At 41.3% G+C, this 23,164-nt stretch overlaps 1 protein-coding gene across 4 annotated transcripts in view; it reads left to right on the top strand.

Annotated features, from left to right (window-relative positions):
• ZNF407 (zinc finger protein 407) overlaps positions 1-23,164 on the top strand; it is a 530,536-nt gene that overhangs the window by 4,631 nt on the left and 502,741 nt on the right. The gene's annotated exons all lie outside the window — the stretch shown is intronic.

The raw sequence follows: 23,164 nt of genomic DNA, 5'->3' as shown, positions 1-23,164 counted from the left end.
GTATCATTCATCTGAAATGATTTGTAAATCCTTACACTTTGAAATAATTTGAGAATTACAAAAAAACTGCTAAAATAGTTCAGAGTGTTCCTGTATACCTTTCAACCAGCATCACTTTAGTAACTTCTTAGGCATCCATAGTGCAATTACCGAAACAGACAGTTGATACAATTAATCTTAAGACTTTGAGGTTCACCGCCATGTCCTTTTCCTGGTCCAGGATCCAATCCAGTATCCCACATTGCATTACGGTGTTCGGTCTCCTTAGTCTCTTCCAGTCTGTGACAGTTCCTATTGACTTTCTTTATTTTCTTATGACCTTTATACATTTGAAGAGTGCTGGTCAGTTATTTTGTAGAATGTCCCTTGTTTTGGATTTGTCTGATGTCCTTTCATGATTAAATTGAAGGTGAAGTCTCATTTGGGGACCTACATGACGCAGATATGTCTTACCACTGGTGAATGTTAACTTTGATCTCTTGGTTGAGGTAGTGTGTGATACCTGTGCTTTAAAGTTAAAAATTTTCCCTTTGAAATTAAGGACTCTCATCACTTCACTGATTTTTGGTGCAGAAGTTTAAAAGAAACGAGAGACTATGGACTCTGAGAAACAAACTGAGGGCTTCAGAGGGGAGGGGGGTGGGGGAATGGGATACGCTGGTGATGGGTAGTAAGGAGGGCACGTGTTGCATGGTGCACTGGGTGTTATACGCAACTAATGAATCCTCGAACTTTATATCAGAAACCAGGGATGTACTGTATGGTGACTAACATAATATAATAAAAAAATATTATTTAAAAAAAAAAGTTTAAAAGAAATGAACCTATAATGTCAGAATCCTTTGAGCCTGGTCCCAATTGTGAGATATTTCTTATCTCGGGAGGCTTTATATTATTTGTTAGACACAAACATAGCAGGGAAAGGGAAAAGTGTAGGCTCTTAGAAGAATGATTATTTGCTCAAGAACTTGTACTTGATCTTGGTCAATCTCAGTTTTGAATTGGCAGGAATGGAAGCTGTTTGTCTCAGTTCTTTTGCTGTGGTTCTGCCATTCTCACGTTTGTCTTCCAGTGTATGACTTTCCATAACTACACTGCATTTCTTAAAATTCTCCCTAGAGTCTTTTTGTGGAAGATAGATACACTTCAGTTCGTCACAAGGCATTTGCTCTAAGTATTCTCCTGCTTACCAGCACTCCATGGAGCTGGGTGCATGTGTTCTCTTTGATGCTGGATATATTACACATGCACACCTATAAACTGTCTGTGTTCAAAATGCGCGTGCCTTTACTATCCCAACCCAAATAACTTGAAGTTATGTATCTGGTCTGTCTCCCTACAAAGCTTGCAAGCTCCTTGGATTCAGGGAAAAGATCTCTTGTTTACCAGTGACTTGCTTGGTACCTGGCACACACAAGGCACTTGATAAATATTTATGAATAAATGAATATTTATATGTGCATTTTGTTCACTGCTTTTGTTAGTTACTGGAATACTGTGAACATCTTTTCCCATTAACATACTGTGTAATCTGCACTGTGTTCCAGTGTATGGACGTGCTCTAGCCCATCCTGCATCATTGGATATTAGGTTGTTTATAATTTTTGTATGATAAAGAGTTTCATGCTGAATATCCTTAAATACATATTTTTTCCAGTTATTTCCTGTAGAGTCATTGATAGCCCAAAGAATATACCTATCATAAGGCTATACACACACACACACACACACACACACACACGTTACTATATATACAGTATATATAATATACCAATTGTAAGGCTATATACACACACACACATATGTATATGTGTATACACACACATGTGTAGGGGTGTGTGTGTGTGTGTGTGCTTGCGTGGAGAGAGAGCGCAAAATTAACTTCGAGAAAGGTGCGTAGATTTATATCCCAACCGGTACTATTGAGAATTAGAGTTTGCCCACACTTTCTCCAGTGCTTAATTCTCTATATTTTTAGAAAGAGACTACATTGAGTTTTGGGGATTTTTTAAAGGATTCTTCCTGGGGTGTGCTGGGTTGGGGATCATAGTCTAATTTGCTAATCACTTTTCATCTTTTCATGTTGAAAATTTTCAGATTTTTGTTTGCCTCGTGAGAGAGCAGAATAAATCTCAATGAAGAAGTGAGCGGTTAACACCTAATCAGTATTTCACTTGGGGTACTTTTTGTATCCTCCCAAAAGTTATAGTTGGCTGTGGGCTGTGAGTGTGGCCTTTACCAAACAGGAAACTTCTTGAGAGTGGGATACATTTCTGAATCACAGCATTCAAAAAAGTCAGCTATAGGCCAATTAAAGGCTTCAGTACAGCAAAACTGTGAAAGTTATAGAAGGCAAGGTAGGACAATAGTTGTAGGGCTCTGGTATAGGGAAGGGGCTCTACAACAAATCACAGAAGGTGCGGGCCACAAAGGAAAAGATTGGTACGTTTGACGGTATTAACACTGATAACTTGTGTTTATTAAAATAAACCATCAAGTAAGTGAACAGACAGGTCACAAATGAGAGTAGGTATTTTCAGTGCATATATATATTTATTGAATTTATATATATATATATATATATATTCAGTATATACTGGTAAAAGATTAGTATCCAGAAAGGTAAACGGCAAATCAGTAATAACAATAGAAAAATGGGCAAAGGACCCCAGTAGGCATCTCACAAAAGAGTAATCCCGAATGCAAAGATTTTCAACTTAATTAGTAATTAGGGAAAGGCAAATTAGGATGAAAAAGAGATAATTTCACACACATTAGGTTGACAACAGTGTAAAAATCTGACAGTATCTGTTTGGGAGGTAGGAAACAACTGGAGTGCTCACACACAACTGGTAGGAGTCTAACTTGGTACATTAATTTTGGAATTATCTAGCAAAGTTAGAGATGCATGTACCCTTTGACCCAGTAATTCCATTTTTAAGTCTTTATCCTAGAGCAGTGCTTCTAACTTGTGTTTCCAGAATTTCATGGGAACCTTGTTTGTGGATTTTGGGCCTTACCCTGGACCTACTGAATCAGACTTGGGGATGGGGCCACTTAACAAGCTCTTCAGGTGATTGCGTGCATGCTAAAATTGGCAAACCCCTGCCCTGGAGAAAGTCCTGTACTTGAGTGCCTGGCGACATGTACAAGAATGCTCACAGTTGTACTGGTAAAAGAAAACTGGAACCAGTGTCCATCACAAGAGAATGGATAAATTGTATTATACTCCTATAGTGAAGGACTATACAGTAGTGAAATGGAATGGAGTTTAGCTGCATGCGTCACCAAGGTAAGTGTCAGGAACGTCATCTGGGGGAAGAAAAGATACTTCCGGAAGAATGGATATAATATTTTTCCTTTTTTTTTTTAAGTTTAGAAATTTGCAAAACAAAATTGCATGATTGCATTTGCAATCAAATGCACAGATTTGATAAAGTAATAAAACAGGTAAGTTACAAACACAAGGTTCATGTTAACAGATGGCTCTGTAAGAGGGAAGGTGATGAGGGCACCAAGAAACTGCAAACATAAAGATTTCATTTTCTTCAACTGTGATCTGTTCCCAGGGCTTTCTTTTATGGTGCTAAATTCCTTGCACATATTAAAATTATTTTTTGTGTCTACGAAATATTTAAAACACAAACATTTATGTTTGTTTCTTTTCTCTTTGCAAAGTCTGTGAAAGGGACTATTCACTTTGTATGAAAAAGATAGGATGGGGTGATTGTGGTAAAGATGGTGTTTTTGCAGGATTAGGGTATAAAATTACTTTCAGGAGTAGAGATTTCAAAAAGAAAATTGGTTTCCATGATAGTAATTGTTAATACTTGCTGAGTGCTTACTAGGTGCCAAGCATATTATGTGCTAAGTACTCTGTTGAGGACTGAACCTCCAGTGAACCTGTGGGGGCCAGTGACACCACTACAGAGAAGGAAAGGTGCCTGTGGGCACGCAGGTGAAAGTAGTAGAGGCTGTCTGATCTGAAACACCCTGTAGACAAGGTCTGAGCAAGAAGACGATCCGACAAAACAGTAATGACTGAGTGTTGGAGTTACGAGGTAAAAAAAAGTAAAAGTCACAATGAGGGTGTAGAAGACTGGTAAAGCCTTTGTTCACCTCATTTGCGAAGTTACTTTGTCTTAGGTTTGTTTTTAAACCAATGTACATGACTTTATCATTCCAGCAGATGACAAGTCCCTAAAGCTGAAAAAGTCATTGTATTCTGTTCTAGTTCTAAGGGTTGCACCGTCCAGGTCATTAGAAAGTGGTATTATGCCAGAGGACTTGTGAAATCATACTTCTTTGCTTGAGCAATTGGTTGCTAAAAAGGGAACTTTTGGGAAATCTACCTTTTCCTATTTTTTTTTTAACCTTTGATAATTTTTTTTGAGTGTCATATTTATCCCATATTATGAGGACTTTTTCTTAAACGTTGCTTGTACTGAAAACCTTATTTAAAGCCATCATAGTATGACAGTCACTCCTTGAAATTAACAAGTAGAGGAAAAATAAAAATGTGGTTCTAGAAGCCCTAAGTCAAATTATATATCCTATGGAACCAAATAGCACTACTATTTTTGTTTGATATTCAGAGTTCTAAAACTGTCTAAACCAGGAGACCTGTCAAACATCTGTAATTATATCATGTCATACTTTCTAGCAAAGTCAGCCCCTCATGAAAAAGTTGACAGCCCATGAGAGTCCTTCCGTAGCGGGGATGTCTGCATTTCAGACACATGTAGTGCTTGTCAGAGATCCCTTATGGGCAAATGGAGAACACGGGCCTCTTACAACCCTCTCACAGTAGATGGTTCAGCGTTTCTAGTTTCTGCTGCATTTTGCTAAAGCTACATGATCTCAGTCTTAACTCTCAGTGCCCATCAATGTGTTCGATGTTCACGCTTCTCTTTTATTTTCTCTTATATGCTGTGCTTTTTGTTCCATAAAAACAAACAACAAAATAGTATTAAATAAAAACAAGTAAGGTAATAAGAAGCCTAGTTGGGAAAAGGGAAAAGACACTGTATAACACAATTGGAGTTAATACCAGTGTAATCATCCAGTGTAACCAAAGTCCAGCGTTCTTGTCAGTTACTAAATATAGTGGAAACTTGGTGTTTTAATCTAGAAGAAGCAATAAATTACTGTTTTTGAAGTGTACAACTCACTTACAATTTCTGCTGGATTGTGAATTATAGATCAGAATTTGATATATAATTATTGGATCAGTTATAGAATGAGGAGTCATAGTTATGGGAGTACATATAATTATAAAGCCATTAGAATTTAAACTAAGGTGGTAATGTACTTTTAAAAATAGCTTAGGAAATTTAGATCGTTAGGAGAGGTAGTAGAAATTATTGTCTTTCAAAAAATGAGATCAAATGGTTTTCATTAAGAATCTTCTGGGTCCATCATGTGGTTTCGCATATGGGTGGTATTTAACACCCTAGGCTTTCAGGGTGATATAGGTTGAGGCAGTGTTTGCTAAAGGGGACATTGTGGCAAATGATGACGTAGGTAAATGGTCTGGGGGGCGGGTGCTCTCTGTGTGGTGGCCAGTTTAGTACAGTGCGTTTACTCTCCTTCCTGGCTCAGCTTGCTTGCTCCCCTCTCTTTCCTCTTCCTCTGTGCCTCAGCTCCACGTCCTGTAAATACGTCTGAAGTTTGTATTGCTTTTTGAAGGTAGGAGGGTCTTTGATCCAGTAGGTCCCAAGTCTGGCTCATCACAGTCGCCCAGGGAGCTCTTTAAAACTAGACTTTTGTCCCTACCCCAGACTGTCTGTCTGTCTTTCGTTCTGTTTTAGAGAGCACCCGAGCACACAGGAGGGGGAGGGGGAGGAGCAGAGGGAGAGAGCGAGAGAGAATCCCAAGCAGACTCCAAGCCCAGCACGAGCCCCACGCGGAGCCCGACGCAGAGCTCCCATCTCATGACCTTGAGATCATGACCTGAGCTGAAATCAAGAGTCCCACATTTAACTGACAAGCCACCAGGCGCCCCTGGACGTTCTTTTTTTTTTTTTTTTTTTAAGATTTTATTTATGTGACAGACAGCCAGCGAGAGAGGGAACACAGCAGGGGAGTGGGAGAGGAAGAAGCAGGCTCCCAGCAGAGGAGCCCGAAGTGGGACTCGATTCCGGAACGCCGGGATCACGCCCTGAGCCAAAGGCAGACGCTTAACGACTGCGCCACCCAGGCGCCCCATGGACGTTCTTAATCAGAACATCTCCATGGGTAGGATCAACGTGGGTTCAGGTTTTGATGTTTAGGTGAATTGTCAGTGATTGATGCCATCTGTAATTTCCTTGTTACAAATGTGGAAGTAATAGCTGCAGGTATGCTCTTCGGGGCTAGTTGCATTTCTCAGAGGTTTTTGGAAGTCTGGTAAGGACTGAGAGCTTCCTTAGTGGTGTCATGAGAAACGATATGATAATTTGGGGGTTGGTGTGTGGTAGAGGGGGCTGGCTTCCCACCTAAATCCGCCAGTTTTTTGCTCCCATGAGATGGAGCTGCAGGGCTCCAGGTCACATTTTCCTGACTCTCTGGCCGGAAGCAAGTATGAGTCAAGTGGTAGAAGCCACTTTTCAGTCAGGCTTTTAAGAAGCCACTCTGCTGCCTCTTCCGTGCTCCTTTGCTTCAGCTGGATGGGAATGAGGAAGCTCTAAGGCAGGCCTTGAAGGTGGAGGGAGCCAGGCTTCCAGAACCAGCCAGGACCTGACTGCCTGCAGAGCAGGACACCTGCCTCGGGAGGTTTCCGAGGGCGAGATGCAAACCGCTGCATTTGCCTTTGAGCCATTTTTAAGTGCACTTATTGTAGTAGTGGAAGTGTTAGGGCAGTAACTTCTTGTTGGGGGGTTCCAGCTGCTATATCCACAGGGAAGGAAAAGCAGGTTGTGAAGACGCAGAAACTTAGTATCCTGTCCTTATCCTTCTCCACAGATAGAATCCTGTGATCTGTTCCTCGGAATGTGGAAGCGTGACATTACCGAGTTGGGGTGTTTTATCATTCTGCCCTATTTTCTTAGAGGTGGGATCTGAAGGAGGCTGCACCCACGTGTGAAGCGCCCTGAATGGCCCCGGTGAGACCACCCAGGAAGGGCTGCCAGCCGCGGGAGGGGGCTGATTACCAGAGCATAAGCATTCTCAGGGCTGAGAATTCCTACCGATTTTTACTGATTTCTTAGAATTTAGATATTTTTAAAAAATTAGTGAATGAATTAGATGTATGTGATGCAGAGTTTTTCAAGTGTTAAGTCATTCACCTACTTCATTGTTTTTGCTATTTTTTTTTTAAAGATTTTATTTATTTATTTGACAGAGATAGAGACAGCCAGCGAGAGAGGGAACACAAGCAGGGGGAGTGGGAGAGGAAGAAGCAGGCTCATAGCAGAGGAGCCTCACGTGGGGCTCGATCCCGTAACGCCAGGATCACGTCCTGAGCCGAAGGCAGACGCTTAACTGCTGTGCCACCCAGGCACCCCTGTTTTTGCTATTTTTATACTGTAGTATTTTAATCTCAAATTTATTCTAACGTGGCCTTGTCATAAGAAACGGTGTATTAGTATATGTGGAGTCCTAGGTTGGTCCTGTGTTTTTTCCTATACACAGTTGAATAATACATACTTATTTAAAAATCCTTGCTTGTGGTATATGACTTTATTTTAAATGCCATTAGTGATATTTCTGTCCCCCTTGGGAAATATTGTTCGCGTGAGAAACACTATATTTTAGTCACTTCAGTGCTTCATCCATAAAGTTTGAATAGAAATAAACACAGTCACATGGAAACTAGCAGACACACTATGTCTGTTGGGGCTTGGGCCGCAGCATTTTCCTATTGAGAAGGTTCGTGTTCTGTTTGCTTAATGTTGCATTTGTTGTCACTGAGGGATAACCAAAACAGCGTGTCTCAGCCACTCCTCGCAAATGGCGTGAGCCCTTCAGAAGCGACTGAGTGTGGAAGGAGGGGGAGATCTTTGAAAACACTGAATCTGTGGCAGAGAAAGCATGTGACGGTGACCCTGCCCCGAGCGCACAGAGGGTAGCAAGGCTTGAAAGGAGCAGAGAAGCACCACTAGATCACTGCTTTAATTATTTCGGGTGTGTGAGGAAAGAAGGGTGGTGGGGAAATTATTCACCTGTCCCCCTTCTCCTTCCAGTCGCCCATATTCTTTTGTTCACTGAAGCATTTGTAAGGTGCCACCATGGGGACCTTCTGCGCACTGTTGGCAGGGGAGGGTGCTTTGTTGGAGGGGTGACTGCCATCCTTGTAACTGAGGAGGTACCCCAAGCACGTCTTCACTCCCGTCTCAGATGGTTCTAGAACTTACCTAAGATGCTGCACTTGTACATCATTTATGTTTTAACCTCTTCGATCATTTTGGTAGTTTGTCTCCTGGTGTACAAATTAATACTTTAAGTTTGTTAGAATATCTGTCTTTTAAGTTGAGAGGCGCTTCTTAATTCACGTGTTCCAGAATTTTGTAGAGTCTTATGCAGTATGGACACTGAGCAAACTGAAGCTTAGCCTTTTTGATTTTCCTTTTGAAGAGTCTTAATTTGTATATAGTCCAGTTTTCTCTCCTGACTTTCTTTATCCATATTTTATTTTTTTTATTTTTTGAATTCATTAACACCCATATCAGCAGGCAGGATAAATACAAGCAGGCCAAAAAAAAAAAAAGGAAAGATGATAGAATTTCAGATGAGTTTACTTTCGTAATTTGTACCACATCAGGTAAAACAAAGGAAGTGTGTTAAAATAGTCTAAGAACAGTCATTCAAATGAGGTTTGGAGGTTATTTAACCTTCCCTCACTTGTAACAATTAGTTGAGAGTGAGATGTGAGAGACGCAGAGGCTTAGTGAGAAGCAGCAAAATGGAAGTCAGAAGAATTCAGAGGGAAACTTGAAAATGGAAATGCAGTTTTAGTAGGTGAGCACTATGGAAAAGGGGTAAGAAAGTGACAGAAGCATGAGACACTGTGTGATGAATGGCAAGAAACCTGCAGAGAGAACCTTCTAGCGCCATGAAGGAGTCTGCAGGCGTGTAGGGTTGCTAACGGCTCCTAGTCACAGAGACTCAGACTAGGTGACGCGTCAGAGCTCGGGTGTCCACGGACAAAGATGGAAGCAGTGCTGACCTGACATACGGGCGCAGGAAGTCTTGTGATGCCTCTTAGCCGTGGGTTCTCGCACCGTGCCTCTGCCAGCTCACTGACGTGTGTGCCAGCTTGTGTCCTCTTGCCTGGGACGCGAGGAGGCTTTCTGTATTGTACATAGCTGGTTGATACCATTGAAATTTTGTAACATTGAACACACATTAACCAGCTTTGCCAGGAGTAGGAAAAATGCCCTTGTCCTCCTCTGAAGTATGCATTTTGTTGGCGTTGGCGTCACCCAGGACTTCTTAAGGCTGGTGTGGAAACTACAGTGGACAGGAATTGACAGAAAGATGCCAACAAATAGCCCCCCCCCCCATGGCAAAGAAGTTAAAACTGCACAGAGACACAGCTGTACTAGGAAGGATATGATTTGCAGGAGGCCCTCGATTGGAGGTCAAGTGTTTTGGATTCCCAGGAGTCTAAATGGGAGCTGCTAGTTACTGTGTAGACTAAGGGTTTTGTCAAGTCTAAACAGTCCCCTTTGTCATTTTTAAGGAGCTTTATATTCTTTTGACCCCCGACAGTTACTGGAGTCTGTGTAAGCCAACTCCGTGAAGCCAGCTCACCTTTTGTTGTTGCTGTTTTATTTTACTTTTTATTTGGAGATAATTTGGAGAGCGTGTATACTCTCTCCTTATACATGTGTACACTTACACTTTTTTCCTGAACCTTTGGAGAGTAAATTTAGGTATCATGACCCTTTACCCATAAATCCTTCAGTGTCTATTTTCCAGAAGTAAGGATATTCCTGTATATAATTAAAGTATTTAATTTTATAAATTTACATTGGTACTTATATTGGGGTTCTCCAGAGACACAGAACCCATGGCATATTAAATATAGAAATATAAAACATGATATTTGGGGCACCTGGGTGGCTCAGTCGTTAAGCATCTGCCTTCGGCTCAGGGCGTGATCCCGGCTTTCTGGGATCGAGCCCAGAATCGGGCTCCCTGTTCCGCTGGGAGCCTGCTTCTTCCTCTCCCACTCCCCCTGCTTGTGTTCCTTCTCTTGCTGGCTGTTTCTCTGTCAAATAAATAAATAAAATCTTTAAAACAAACAAAAAACCATGAGATTAATTATAGGAACTGGCATGAGGGCACTGTTGGGTTTGGGAAGACCTCTTCCACTGACAAAGAAGACGTATGAGAATTTAGGCACTCAGTATCCCCAGCTTTATCAGGGTCTTCCTGCATGTCCCCATCCCAGCATTGAGGGCCTGGGTCCTTCCCAGTTAGTGCCCTCAGAGTAACAGTGCACCCTGCGAGGGTGGGCATTCAGCTTGCTTTCTGATTTAGCCAATCTCGGAAGGATGTTCCGCATCTGATAGGCAGCACTTTCAGCCCTAAAGCTGGAGGAGATCAGGCTTTCCTCCAGCACACCTGGAAGCTCTCAGGTCATTTATGCTGTACTTTGACTCCCTGAGCTCATCATTTTCTTTCATCATTTTGTCCAGCAACATTAGGGCCAACCGACCAGTCATTACATTCCTTGGTTTTCTAGAAATGTTAGTGTCTGTATGTCACTTAGCTCTTGGATTCATGTAAGTGGTTGATTAGGAGTATCCAGTGCAGATATTTTGTGTATCTGTAATCAGTTCTCATCATAGACCAAATAGAAGTGCTCTCTTAATGCTGAAAACAGAGTCATTAGCATCTTTTAATCTAATCAGATTAGGGAGCCAATTCTAGAAATCCCAAAACCAAGTCAGAAAACTTTTCCTTAATATTCTCCTCTGGAGCTTCCGGGCGTAGAAATCTGTCAGGAGTCTTCAGGGAAACAGAGTGGGCTTCGTGTGCAGGTGTGGGTGCGGACGAGCAGCTGTGTTACAGGGGTTGGCTGCCGTGACTTCCTGGACGAAGAGCCCCACAGTCTGCCTTCTGCAGGCGGGAGACAGACCCGTTGCTGATGAAAGCCCAAGAACCGGCGTGTGAAGGCAGGAGAAGATGGATGTCCCAGCTCAAGCTAAAACAAAAAACAAATTTGCGCTTCGTCCGTCTCTTTGTTCTATTTAGGCCCCAGGCAGATAGGGCGACGCCCACCTACATTGGTGAGGATGATCTTTACTCAGTCTGTTCGTTCAGAGGCTTGTCCCTTCCAGAAATACCCTCACAGACACACCCAGATGTAATGTTTACCAGCTCTCTGGTCATCCCTTAACCTAGTTAGTTAACACATACAGTTAATCATCACAGTCCTTTTCGTCAGTTGACTTAAACTGTCCTTACTAGCATTTTTTCCTGCCATCACAGGATCCAGCCTGAGAACAGGCATTGCATTTCATTGTCCTGTCTCCTTTGCCTACTTGAATCTGGAATGTTTCCATAGTCTTTGTCTTTTATGACGTTGACATTGGTGAAGATGTAGTCCTCCCCACTTTTTTTTTTTCTTTAAATAAAGTATTCCTCACTTTGTGTTTGTCTACAGTTGCCTCTTGTTTTACTGCACGGTTTGCATTCTCAGCTGCGTGGATGCATGGGTGTCCTGTCCTTCGAAGGGGGTCTGTCTGGAGGCATACCATGTCTGTCTGCACTTCCTTGAGGATGCTAATTTTTATCGCCCCCTCCAAAGTGTTTCTGATTTATCCACCAATTACTGAGGTTTTTTTTTTATTCTTCCCTTGCAATTGATAAGCAGTTGCTTAATCACTGTTTAAACATTCTGCATATCAAAATTATCCCCCCTAGATTTAGCATCCATTGATGATTCTTTCCTGAGGCAGTCTTTGCCAGTATGATTTTCTCTTTCCTTCCCTCTTTCCATATTGACCATTTGGCCCTCAGCATCCTAGTACACACAGAGCCTTCTTGTGCCCATCGGTTCATCCATCAGCCTGTCTCCCAACTATCAATATGGACTTATCCATTCCTGTGTCTAATGGTGCTTAATTATTTGGTGCTCCAGTTGTCCCAGATTTGGCCAGTGGGAGCCCCTTCCAGTTGACTCCTGTGTCTTTGTCACATCTTTTTTTTTTTTTTAAAGCATTTCTCCACTTTTTGACATAATAAATAAAATGCTCCAGGCTCATCTTGTACACCTACCTAGTCCCAGCCATAGAATCTGCCATTTCTTGAGGCTGCCAGATTCCTTTTAGTGGGGATGGTGTTGGAGGCCAAGATCTGGGTGCCAAAGGTGTGTTAATTGTTGCCGCCCACCTCCCTCCATTCTTGTCAGCTTGAGGTCCCTGAGTGTTTCACCAAACATCCCCCATAACTCTCCTTTTATTTATTTTGATTCTGAGCTTAGTCCAAGAACCACAATCATGAATGTATTTCTGTCTTAGGGCTTCTTTTCTCGAGGGTGGTCATCAGTTTCCATTACTTCAGCCATATGTAGAGACTTTTTTTACAGCGTCCCTGTCAGTCTTCCCCCCAAAGTAATATATTTTAGAAACTATAGGAAAATGTCAGAAAGAAGAGAAAAAGTTACCTATAATTTTGCCACCCAGAGGAAAAAAAACTATTAACTTTGGTCTATAAATGGACTTGGTTAGAACCACATCCATTTTAAAAATTGAATACTGAAGGCTTTTCTCCTTTCTAAATATACTTTCTTAGCACTCACATCTTTGATACCTAATAATTTATATTCCAAACGTCTTGAGGCTTGATAGTTTTATATCGTGTGTTAGCTTATTGACATTTGGAATTACAGTGTTTTCCAGATTTCTTCCCAAATTAGCAGTTTCAGTTGTCTTTCCCTGTAGTTCTGTGATGAAGCATTGTACCAATCCCCCGCTCTTCCCAGTGGACCTGATGAAGGGGTCCCGCCAAGAAGTCTGGAACGTGTCTCTAGATGTGTTTTTGTTATATTTCTCCCAGATTCGTCATTTGGAAATCCCCTTTTTCTTCCTATTTTTCTGCTGGAATGAAAACAAAAATCCATACCCAAGAGTACGTTTTCTATTGGTTGAGTGCTGAGCGGTTCCTTGCTGTCACCGAGGGGTTTTCTCCTCGAATGTGGTGCTCTTACTCCTTCTCTCCCCTTCTGACCCGGGACTCTGAGGCTCAGGGTCAGTGGTTGCCATGCATCCTACAGCCTATTGTTGTAGCCGTTGGGATGAAAACAAAGGCTTCCTTCCTTGCACTTTAATGTTCTTTTTCACTAGTGTTTAAAATTTTCAGAGTAAATGTATTACGTGTTTCTTTTTATTCTCCTTCTCTTTCCTCAGCTTTCATATGCTGTGTGCTTCATGCTCTTGCCTTTTGAAAAAGATAAAAGGCAAATTTGAGCAAAGTATACTAACTTTTATCATGGAATGCTTTTTTAATGGCTGTATTATAAATTCTTGAAAATAAAGGGTCTAATGGAAACACTTAATGAGAAAGTATAGGGGCTCTATCACATGTACCTCCCCCCCTTTTTTAGTGAATAGACCGTTTAAACTAAATTAAGTAAAGGATATAAATTCTGTTGTTTCAGTTTTAATATTTCATGACTGATTTTATAGATGAAATTATATTTTACAATAAATAGGAAGAAGAATTTATACAGCCTGTTCTATTTGATGTGAAACAGCAAATCCCATTTCTCTGTAGTTGTAAAGAAAATTCATTATAATGTCTTTAGTTGTAAGAGATGGTTTCATTGTGATTAGTTACATTGATAATAAAACAACCTTTTCAAATGGCGTAAGATATCAAGGATCCTATGTGTCTGCTTTTAATGGCATTGAACTTTTTCATTCTCTACTCAGAGTCTTCATTCTCTTCTTTTATCCTGTTTTCCTGTTCCAATAAAAATTGTATTTCTTTAAAATAAATTTCAAAAAATTAGATGGAAATACTAACAAGCATTGATTTTAAAAAATGCTTTTTGAAAGATATATTAAATTTTAACTTTTTGTGTAAAATATTTCTGACTGCAAAAGCTGCATTTGTCAGAGGTGGTTGATATAAGATTGTCATAAAATTAACTTTATTACTGGATCAATTTACTATATTTGGAAAATAGTACTTGAAGTATAGGAAGATTAAAAACAATAAAAAAAGAAATAGGCAGGAAAGGCGGCTGAGCTACTTTTACAGTTTATTTTTGTCCCATGATTTGTTGTTTTATGTTGCTTTTAATACATTTTTGTGAGTAGTGTTGGAAAGGTGGAAATCTTTGGTAATGAAAGGGATGATGGTCTTTTTATTCTGTTGTGGTCACCATGGCTGATCCATATTAGTATGGTATTTTCGTGATCGTTTTAACTCTATCTTAGGCACTAAGCATATATTCTAATTTTTAACTTACAGGCAAAAGTGAATTGGATATTGGAAATAAAACATGGGTGTATCTGGAATAGAAGCAAAATTCTGTTTTGACTTGAGTGGAGAATTTTTTTTCCATCGGATAGTTTTACTTTACTCGTACCATTTGGGTCAGGGAGCACATAGTTTGGGCCTGCTTGTCTTCAGTGAGTCCTTGGACTCTGGCCAGGGACGGTTCTTTGTTGGGATTAAGCTAAACATGGTACATGAGATACTTTGGAGTTGGAACTTAATCAGGTACCAGGAGTCCTGTGGCCACAGGGCCCCAGGCCTCCTGAGCTTGCATGCGTCCTGCTGGGGGAAGGAGGGAGTCACATGGTCTGTGACTGTACACGTGTTCGTCATGTGGGCCGCCTCATCAGATTTGGGGACTATTAGGAGTGTAGGCTGCTACCATTTCCGAGCCTAGCTGGAAAGGACCTCATGGCCACCGTTAGTTCTGGGGCAGGTGGCTTGCTAAACAATTCCAGGGGCCTCTACAAGTGAACATCTTCATCCAAAATGAGCAGGTTTTTCAGGAACCATTAAGACATTTCTTTTATCACATACAAATCTAAATTTAAAACTCTACCTCATCTCTTTATTAGTTAGCTCTTTAATAACTCTTGATTTTATTATATCAGTTTTTCATTGTAAGCTGTATCAGATCTGGTTTTGGTAGTGGAAGAGGTATAAATGTAAATGTCAGCTGATGAAAGTGCTAAAATCTTCTTAGGAGAAGTGTGATAGGAGTTGTGCTCTTGATATGCATTTCAAACTGTATTTCAGTGAACACGTACTGATCTGTGGACCTTAATCTTACTGTGCTGGCACAGAGAATTCTTGTTAAAGGTTGGAGCACATAGGAAAGGAAATGTATATAAAATATACATGAAGGAGGGTGAAATTGAGCCATATCTATTCTTGCCAAGGGGTACAGGAGAGAAGGGCATTCTGTTAGTTCTCTGTCTCTACGTAAGCCGTTATGTCGAAGCTCAGGGGCTTAAAGCAACAGGCATCTGTTACCTCCTGGTTTCTGTGGGTCAGGAAGGTTCTGGCTCCAGGTTTCTCCTGTGGTCAGGCTTTTGTGGGGATAGTAGTCATCTGCAGTCCGGCCTGGGGCTGGAGGAGCTGCTCACCAGCTGGCAGGAGCCCCTTGTTCCTCTCTGGCACTTGGTAGGAGCCTAGACTCTTGCTCTGTGGGCCTCCTCACACAGAGGCTGCATGAATGTCCTCACAACAGGCAGGCCAGAGAGGGGGCACGCAGAAAGCTCGTGCCTTTTATGACCTGGTCTCTGGAGTTAGATACCCTCACTTCCACTCTTTTCTTCCCTTACAAGCAGGTCAGCAAGACCAGCCCACACTGAGGGGAGAGAACTAGGTTTCTTCCTTTGAAAGGAGTGTCAGAGAATCTGTGGACTCATTTAAAACCACCACAGACCTTTTCCTGGCTGGGGAAATGGACGTGCCTACAAACTTACTACCTAGGAATGCACTGTGGCCTGTTCTCTGGACTACGAGGACGTGGGTTTTCTTGGACTGAAGTGTTCATGCACTGGTCGGATGGTGAATAAGCCACGACTATGTACACATCTATCCCTAGTGGTCACGTTGTCTCTGGTGTTATCTAGTGAATGGTTTTTAGGGTGTTACATTATACCTTGTTGTCATGGAAGAGTTCATTCAACTTATAAGCATTTTCATAGAAAAGTGATTTTTTTCTTTGTAGGATCAGATACTTAATATTTTGTGGTCTCTGTTACAAATGGCAACTCCATATATGGATTTGGTGATACTTTGTTCAGTTAGGTGATAGTGTGTGGTAGGTCTAATTGGAAGTGGCGGATGGAAGAAATCTGAGTAGTCCACTGGTTTCCATGTATTCCTGTCTCACTCATCTGTCACCTTTGCAGCTCATAATAGGCTTGTAGGAAGTCTTACCTGTTTTTCTCTGTCCTTCTGGGAGGAGAGAAGCCCTACTGTCAGATCTTAATGACTTCTGGAGTTCATCCTTTATTGAACTTCCCAAAGGGAAAGGACACAAGACCGTTGGGAGTTTTTATATATGCGTGTGTGTGCACCTGCCATGCTGCACCTATGTGTCCCCTGCTGTGACTTTACTGTCAGCCTGGTGCCACCGTGGGCTAACTTCACACTGCTTGCACCACCAACTGGGGTGAGTGCAGGAGGGGGGAAGGGTGAGATGCCATGGGGGAAAGGCAGGGAGAGGTGGTTTCTAATGTGGGTGGCTTTGTCATACCAGCGAGAGTGTGTCTGTGAGCGTGTAAGAGAGAAAGTGAGCATGCGCGAGCTAGGGCTCGAGCTCACTTTACATGTACACATCAGAAAAGAGAAAAGGGACGAAGAGAGAAGTGAAAATGAGATTGGAACGAGTGCAAAATACAACCTGAGGGAGGAGCGTGAAGGGAGAGATTTCATGCCCGCTGCCCAGAGTAAAGATAGCATGTGAGATGGTTGAGTAGTTCCTGAAGTTCTTTCTTTAAAAGGCTGAAAGAAACTTCCTGTGAGCACTGGCCACCAGGTGTCATCAGAAGGCTGCTATTGATTTGTTTTATTTTGTTCTTAAAAAGTATATGAGTGTTAAAATTAAAAAAGAAAAGCATAGGAGTGTTTTGATTTCTCTCTTGCAACTTTTTAAAGAATTTTAAACCATAGAAGAGACTATTTTGGTTAGAGCAGGAACTTTCTTTCATGACGGATTCTTGGTGAGTTAATAATTTATAGGTGAGATTGAAGATGATAAAGTTACATGCAGCTTACTTGTTTCTTTGTCTTTTTAAGTCAAGGAACAACTGGTTGGGAATTTGGATGAGTACATACTATAAATGGAATTGCATATTTGAGAATCTTTGTGGTACAGTGAGGATGTGTGTTGAATGGTAATTGATGGATTCATATAAGAAACATATGCTTTAGGAAGATTGGTTTGATAATATATCCCGTTACTGTAGTGCAGACACGTCCTAGGTCTTCTGAATCTTTTTTTTTTTTTTTTAAAGATTTTATTTATTTATTTGACAGGGACAGCCAGCAGAGAGGGAACACAAGCAGGGGGAGTGGGAGAGGAAGAAGCAGTCTTCTAGCAGAGGAGCCTGATGTGGGGCTCGATCCCAGAATGCTGGGATCACGCCCTGAGCCGAAGGCAGCCGCTTAACAACTGCGCCACCCAGGCGCCCCTAGGTCTTCTGAATCTTGAAGCTTTACTCTGGGAGGATATCTGAGACTCATTTTCTTTCTTCACTGGTACCAGTACTTTGAGAAGAAACAGAGATTATGCCTTGACTTACTCTAAGGGTTGGCAGTGAGTCCCCTACCTGAGAAAATATAAGGTGCTTTCTGGTTGGCTTTCAATAAATGTTTGTGGAGTGAATGAATGAAATTTGCCTCCAGAAAAATGAGCACTGAAACTATCCCAGTTGGGTGAGTTTTGGATTCTCTCCCCCATCTGCATTGGCAGTTTGGTGCTTGCTCTAATAATCTTTCTGTTGAAGACTCTTCTGTTTAATTTATATTAGCGTAAATGTTCTCATTCCTGTTTAATCCCCTCTAGATCACTGTAAGATATTTATTAAATCATCTTACACTCCTGCTTACCGACATCATTCTAGTTCTGGGCCCTGTAACTGGAAGTACTGAAAGGCATTCTTCCTGCAGTTTCTCTACCTGTGATATGTCCTGCATACTGAAAAATTTATCACCCTAAAGTAGTGCCGTGTTTTGGAGACTCCTCACTGGCGCTGCTGAATGAATTCCAACTTTCAGTTCAGAGCTTTGTGGGATGTGGTCTTGGTTGACCCTCTGCTTTTGTTTTCAGTTGCTGTGTCGTAGAAAACCAGCACCATCGCTCTCCAGACTGCAGATGACAGTCTTGCGTGCTGGCATTGCGGGTGTTGTGTGGCTTTGCCTGATCCCTTTCTTCTCCTTGAGTTGTTTCGCTGTTTTACCTGCTCTGTCAAAAAAAAGAAAAAAAAAGCAGTTTTAGTTTACTCAAGAAATGATATTTCTGCCATTTTGGCCAAATAATCTGCTTGGAAGTATGATTCCTTGCTCATTTACACAGCAGTAGATCTCAATTCCTGTCACATGTGTTCACACGTGGCTTGTATTAGAGTCCCTTTTGTGTGTATGTCACATGGCTCCTAATAGAACAAGAGCCTGGTGGGGCAGAGAACGTGTTGGTAGCATCATAGTTCCCTTTATACAGTAGGCCCTCAGTATATATTTGTTGAATGTTCAGTGTTCTTTCCTGATAAAATGAGACATTGAATTATTTCATTACTTTAAAAAATCAATTGGGAGGTAACAGGTGTAGAAATATTTTCTCCTTTTGTTTTAAAATTTTTGGGGGGCATTAGGTAGAAGATAATAAGGGTTTCGTTATTTTGTGTGTGCATATTAATGCAGTTGTCACTCTTTCGTCTGAAAAAATGTAGTACGTTCCATCATTAGAACATTCATTCTGCATAGGTATACATGAGTCCTCCCTAAGTCAGTGTTTGTTCTGTACATATACTTCTTTTTTTTTTTTTTTAAGATTTATTTATTTATTTATTTGACAGAGAGAGACAGTGAGAGAGGGAACACAAGCAAGAGGAGTGTGAGAGGGAGAAGCAGGCTTCCCGCCGAGCAGGGAGCCTGATGCAGGGCTTGATCCTAGGACCCCGGGATCATGACCTGAGCCGAAGGCAGATGCTTAATGGCTGAGCCACTCAGGCGCCCCTCTGTACCTATGCTTCTAAGGATGAAACTCCTGCTAGTGTCCACAGTGAGGGTAGTATAGTAGTGTGTCGTAACAGTGTTGGAAGGGTAAGAGATGGTTGCACTCCTCATTGAAAGGAAGAAAATTCACACCATTTTAGACAAAACATTAAAAAATGTTAAACGTAAGTTACGTTATGGACATTTTCAAGCATGTACATATATAGATATATACAAAGTTGGTAGAATAGTAGATTGAATTTCCATGTAACTGTTACTCAGCATTAATCATTGTCAGCACATAGCCTTCACTATGCCCCTCTGCTGGACTGGACTGATTTGAAGTATATCTCAGACATTTTTCATTTTGCCTGTAAATACGTAGAGAAGAGACATTTCTTATATCACAGTGAGGTATTTGTTTGTTCTAGTACCTCATATGTGCTTGGAATTGTTCTAAGTTCTTGGGATGTAAGGTGGATAAAATAAACCATGCCCTTACTTTCTAGCATGGGGAGACAGAAAATAAACCAGACATACAGATAACCGGAACAGGAACAAAACTGATTTCATCAAAATTTAAAACTTTTTTTTTTTTTTTAATTTTTTTTTTTAAATTTTTTTTTTTAAAGATTTTATTTATTTATACGACAGAGATAGAGACAGCCAGCGAGGAGGGAACACAAGCAGGGGGAGTGGGAGAGGAAGAAGCAGGCTCATAGCAGAGGAGCCTGATGTGGGGCTCGATCCCATAACGCCAGGATCACGCCCTGAGCCGAAGGCAGACGCCCAACCGCTGTGCCACCCAGGCGCCCCAAAATTTAAAACTTTTGATTATCAAAAGGCATTAATAAATGGAAAAGGGAGAAAATATTTGTGAAACCTGTATCTGACAGGGGATTTATATTCAGAGCACATAAGCAGCTCCTCCGGCCCAATAATAAACTAGACAACCTATGCAGGAAGTAGGCAGAAGGCTAGCGAACATTTCCTAGAGCGCGTAACGGAGTGTTCAGCACCGTCACTAGTCACCAGCGAAGCGCAGATTAGAGCCACACACACCTACCAGAATGACTTAAATTGAAGAGACTGACAGCATCAAATATTGGTGAGAATGTGCGGATCAGTCAGAATGCTTGATGTTGCTGGTGGCTGTGTAGGAAAATCAGGCAGATAGTTTCTTGTAAGATTAGCGTAGACATCTGCCCCTGCAGTCCAGCCTTACTACCCCGAGGTGTTTACACAAAAGGAATGAAAATATATGTTCGTAAAAAGACTTGTTTGAGAATATTCACGGTGGCTTTATCATACTAGCCGCAGAAGGGGAACAGCTCAGGTGTCCGTCCGCGGAGTTGTGGTGTACCCATAGGACTGAGCGCTGCTCTCACTGAAGTGGAGTGCATGCGCTGTGAGTACACGCAGCAGAAACATCGTGTTGAGCAAAGAAGGCCCACACCCCCCCCTTCCCCGCAAAAGGCCTATTTGATTCCATTTATATGAACTTCTGGGACAGGCGAGACTAATTCATTGCAGAAGAAGACTGGGCAATGGTTGCCTCAGGGAGGGGGAGTTACCCGGGACGAGTGTGAGGGGCAGGAGACAGTTTTCTGGGAAGATAGCATGATCTCTATCTTGATAGGGACACCCATGAGGGGCCCCTTGTAGGTCTCTGGGCTTCTCTTTCTGGTGCTTCTCCTCTCTCTGACTCGGCTACAGAGTCTAGCTGCCCCTCAACTCTACTGGGAGACCCCTGGGCTCTGTCTAGGATCCCTGTTATTATGCTGTGGCCTGGGTCCTTTCTCCAGGCTGTAAGCTGGGACTCCTCTTAATTTGTGTCTCATCTCTGATCACTGTCCTTTAGTTTCTGATGTCCAAAGTGTTATGCTGTTGTTTCATAGATTTTGTCTGTTTTTTTCTTTTTTAGTTGTTTCATGCATGAGAGTAAGTCCAATCCCTGTGACTCTTCTTGACTAGTAATAGGTGTTCTGGATTGGACAATTATGTCTATTAAAAAAATTGTCTTACTCTTTACAATGTAAGGCAGAGATTTTGTGTTGTTTGCTGTAATTCCAGTATCTACAACCAAGAATACTTGGCATATAGTAGGCATTCGGTGGCGTTTTTGGGATAGATGCATGATTCATTTCCCCCTCTCTGTTTACTCTTTAATTATGAATGTTGAATAGCAGAACCAATGCTGTATTTAAAGGAGCATTTTCTAAAGGGTCCTTTGGAACCACTGGTCTCTTGATTCTTTGTAAATAATGAGTTGTGTAATGAAATTGGTTTGGGAAATGCCTGTGTGCTGAGATATCCTATGGTAAAGAAACTTTGGTTCAAACCAGAGTTTCTTAAACATATTTGACCAGGGGTTGGTTTTTCCTGCTCAAACATCTATTAACCTCTTATTTAATTTACATTTTCTGGATCACATCCTGAGAAACCGTAAACATAAGTATAACGAAACTGTGTACGTTTATCTTTTTCACTCTTTTACAAGAATGGTATGCTCTGCTCTTACAGTGTAACACAGTAACGCACACAAGATGTTTTTGTTTGTAGATTATATACGACAGTTTATGTATTTTTAAGCGGCTTTATTGAGATATTCACATACCATACACGTTATGCATTTGAACTACAATTTAATGGATTTAAGTATATTCACAGACATGTGCAACCGTCAGAACATGTTCATCACCTCAGAAAGAAACCCTGTGTTCTTGAGCTCTCACCCCTTGTCTTGCTCCCATTCCCCAGCCCTAAGGAACCACTGGCCCACTTTCTATATCTATAGATGTGCCTATTCCCGACGTTTCCTGTGAAAGCAATCCTATGCTATGTGGTCTTTTGTAACTGGCTTCTTTCAGTTAGCGTTTCCAGGGTTCACGCATGCTGTGGCGTGTGTCAGTACTGCTCCTTTTTGTGGCTGAATATTCCATTGTGTGGATATGGGTGTACCTCATTTTGTTTTTCCATTAATCCGTTGATAAACATTTCGGTTGTTTCCACCTCCTGGCTGTTATGACTAATACTGCTGTAAACATTTGTGTACCAGTTTTCGCAAGGACATACGTTTTCACTTCTCTTGAGCGTGTACCTGAGTGTGGAATTGATGGGCTGTGTGGTAACTCCATGCTTAGTCATTTGAGGGACCACCAGACTCTTTTCCAAAGTGCCATCACCGTTCTCCATCCCCGCTGGCCTTTGTATGATTGTTCTGATGTCTCCACGTCCTTACCAACACTTGTTACTGTCTGACGTTTTGATTCTAGCCGTCCTAATGAGTAAATGGTACCACATAATGGTTTTGATTTGCATTTCTCTAATGGCTACTGATAGATAGAGTATGTTTTCATGTGCTTTTTGGCTGTTTGTGTATCTTCTTTGGAGAAATGTATAGTGAGCCCCTTTGTTCATTTAGAAATTGGTTCATCTTTTTATCTTTGAGTTGTAAGAGTTCACTGTATGTTCTAGATTAAGTCCTGTGTCAGGTATGTGATTTGCAAAAAGTTTTCCTGCTTTGTGGGTGGTTTTTTCATCTTGATTGTAGCCTTTGAAGCATACAGTCATTTGAAGTTTTTAATTTTGATAAAGCCCAGTTTATCTACTTTTTCCTTTGTTGCTCATGCTTTTGTATCACATAAATATATTTTGTTCCCCACTTTTAGCAGAGTCAAAGCAAAAGCCTTTATTTGGTTTGTGGTTGTTATGAAAAAAAAAGCAGTTAAAAGAGTTAAAAATAGTTATCATTAACTTTGAGGCCATAATATTTGATGGTTTTTTATTCACATCAAATCCAGTGGCATTTAGCTCAAAATCCCAATCCTGGTGTACAGTAAATGGAAAATGATATGTTTTAATTGAATTAAATAGCATAATGAAAAATAAAATCAATATTATTGATTTTAAAACATTTTATTCAGTGAAATTCTTTTCTCCCCCCAAAATTTGCTTCATTAATCCTGCTGTCTTGCTGACATTTCCGTTTGTCGTTAACCTTCTGACGGTGCGGAACGGCTGTTAGATGAGGAAACCCGTGATT

This window comes from Ursus americanus, chromosome 19 (assembly GCF_024610735.1).
Source record: "Ursus americanus isolate L20-20 chromosome 19, mUrsAme1.1.p, whole genome shotgun sequence".
Classification (NCBI taxonomy): domain Eukaryota; kingdom Metazoa; phylum Chordata; class Mammalia; order Carnivora; family Ursidae; genus Ursus; species Ursus americanus.
The sequence above is the reverse complement of the archived record's forward strand: the minus strand, read 5'-3'. Positions and strand labels throughout refer to the sequence as shown.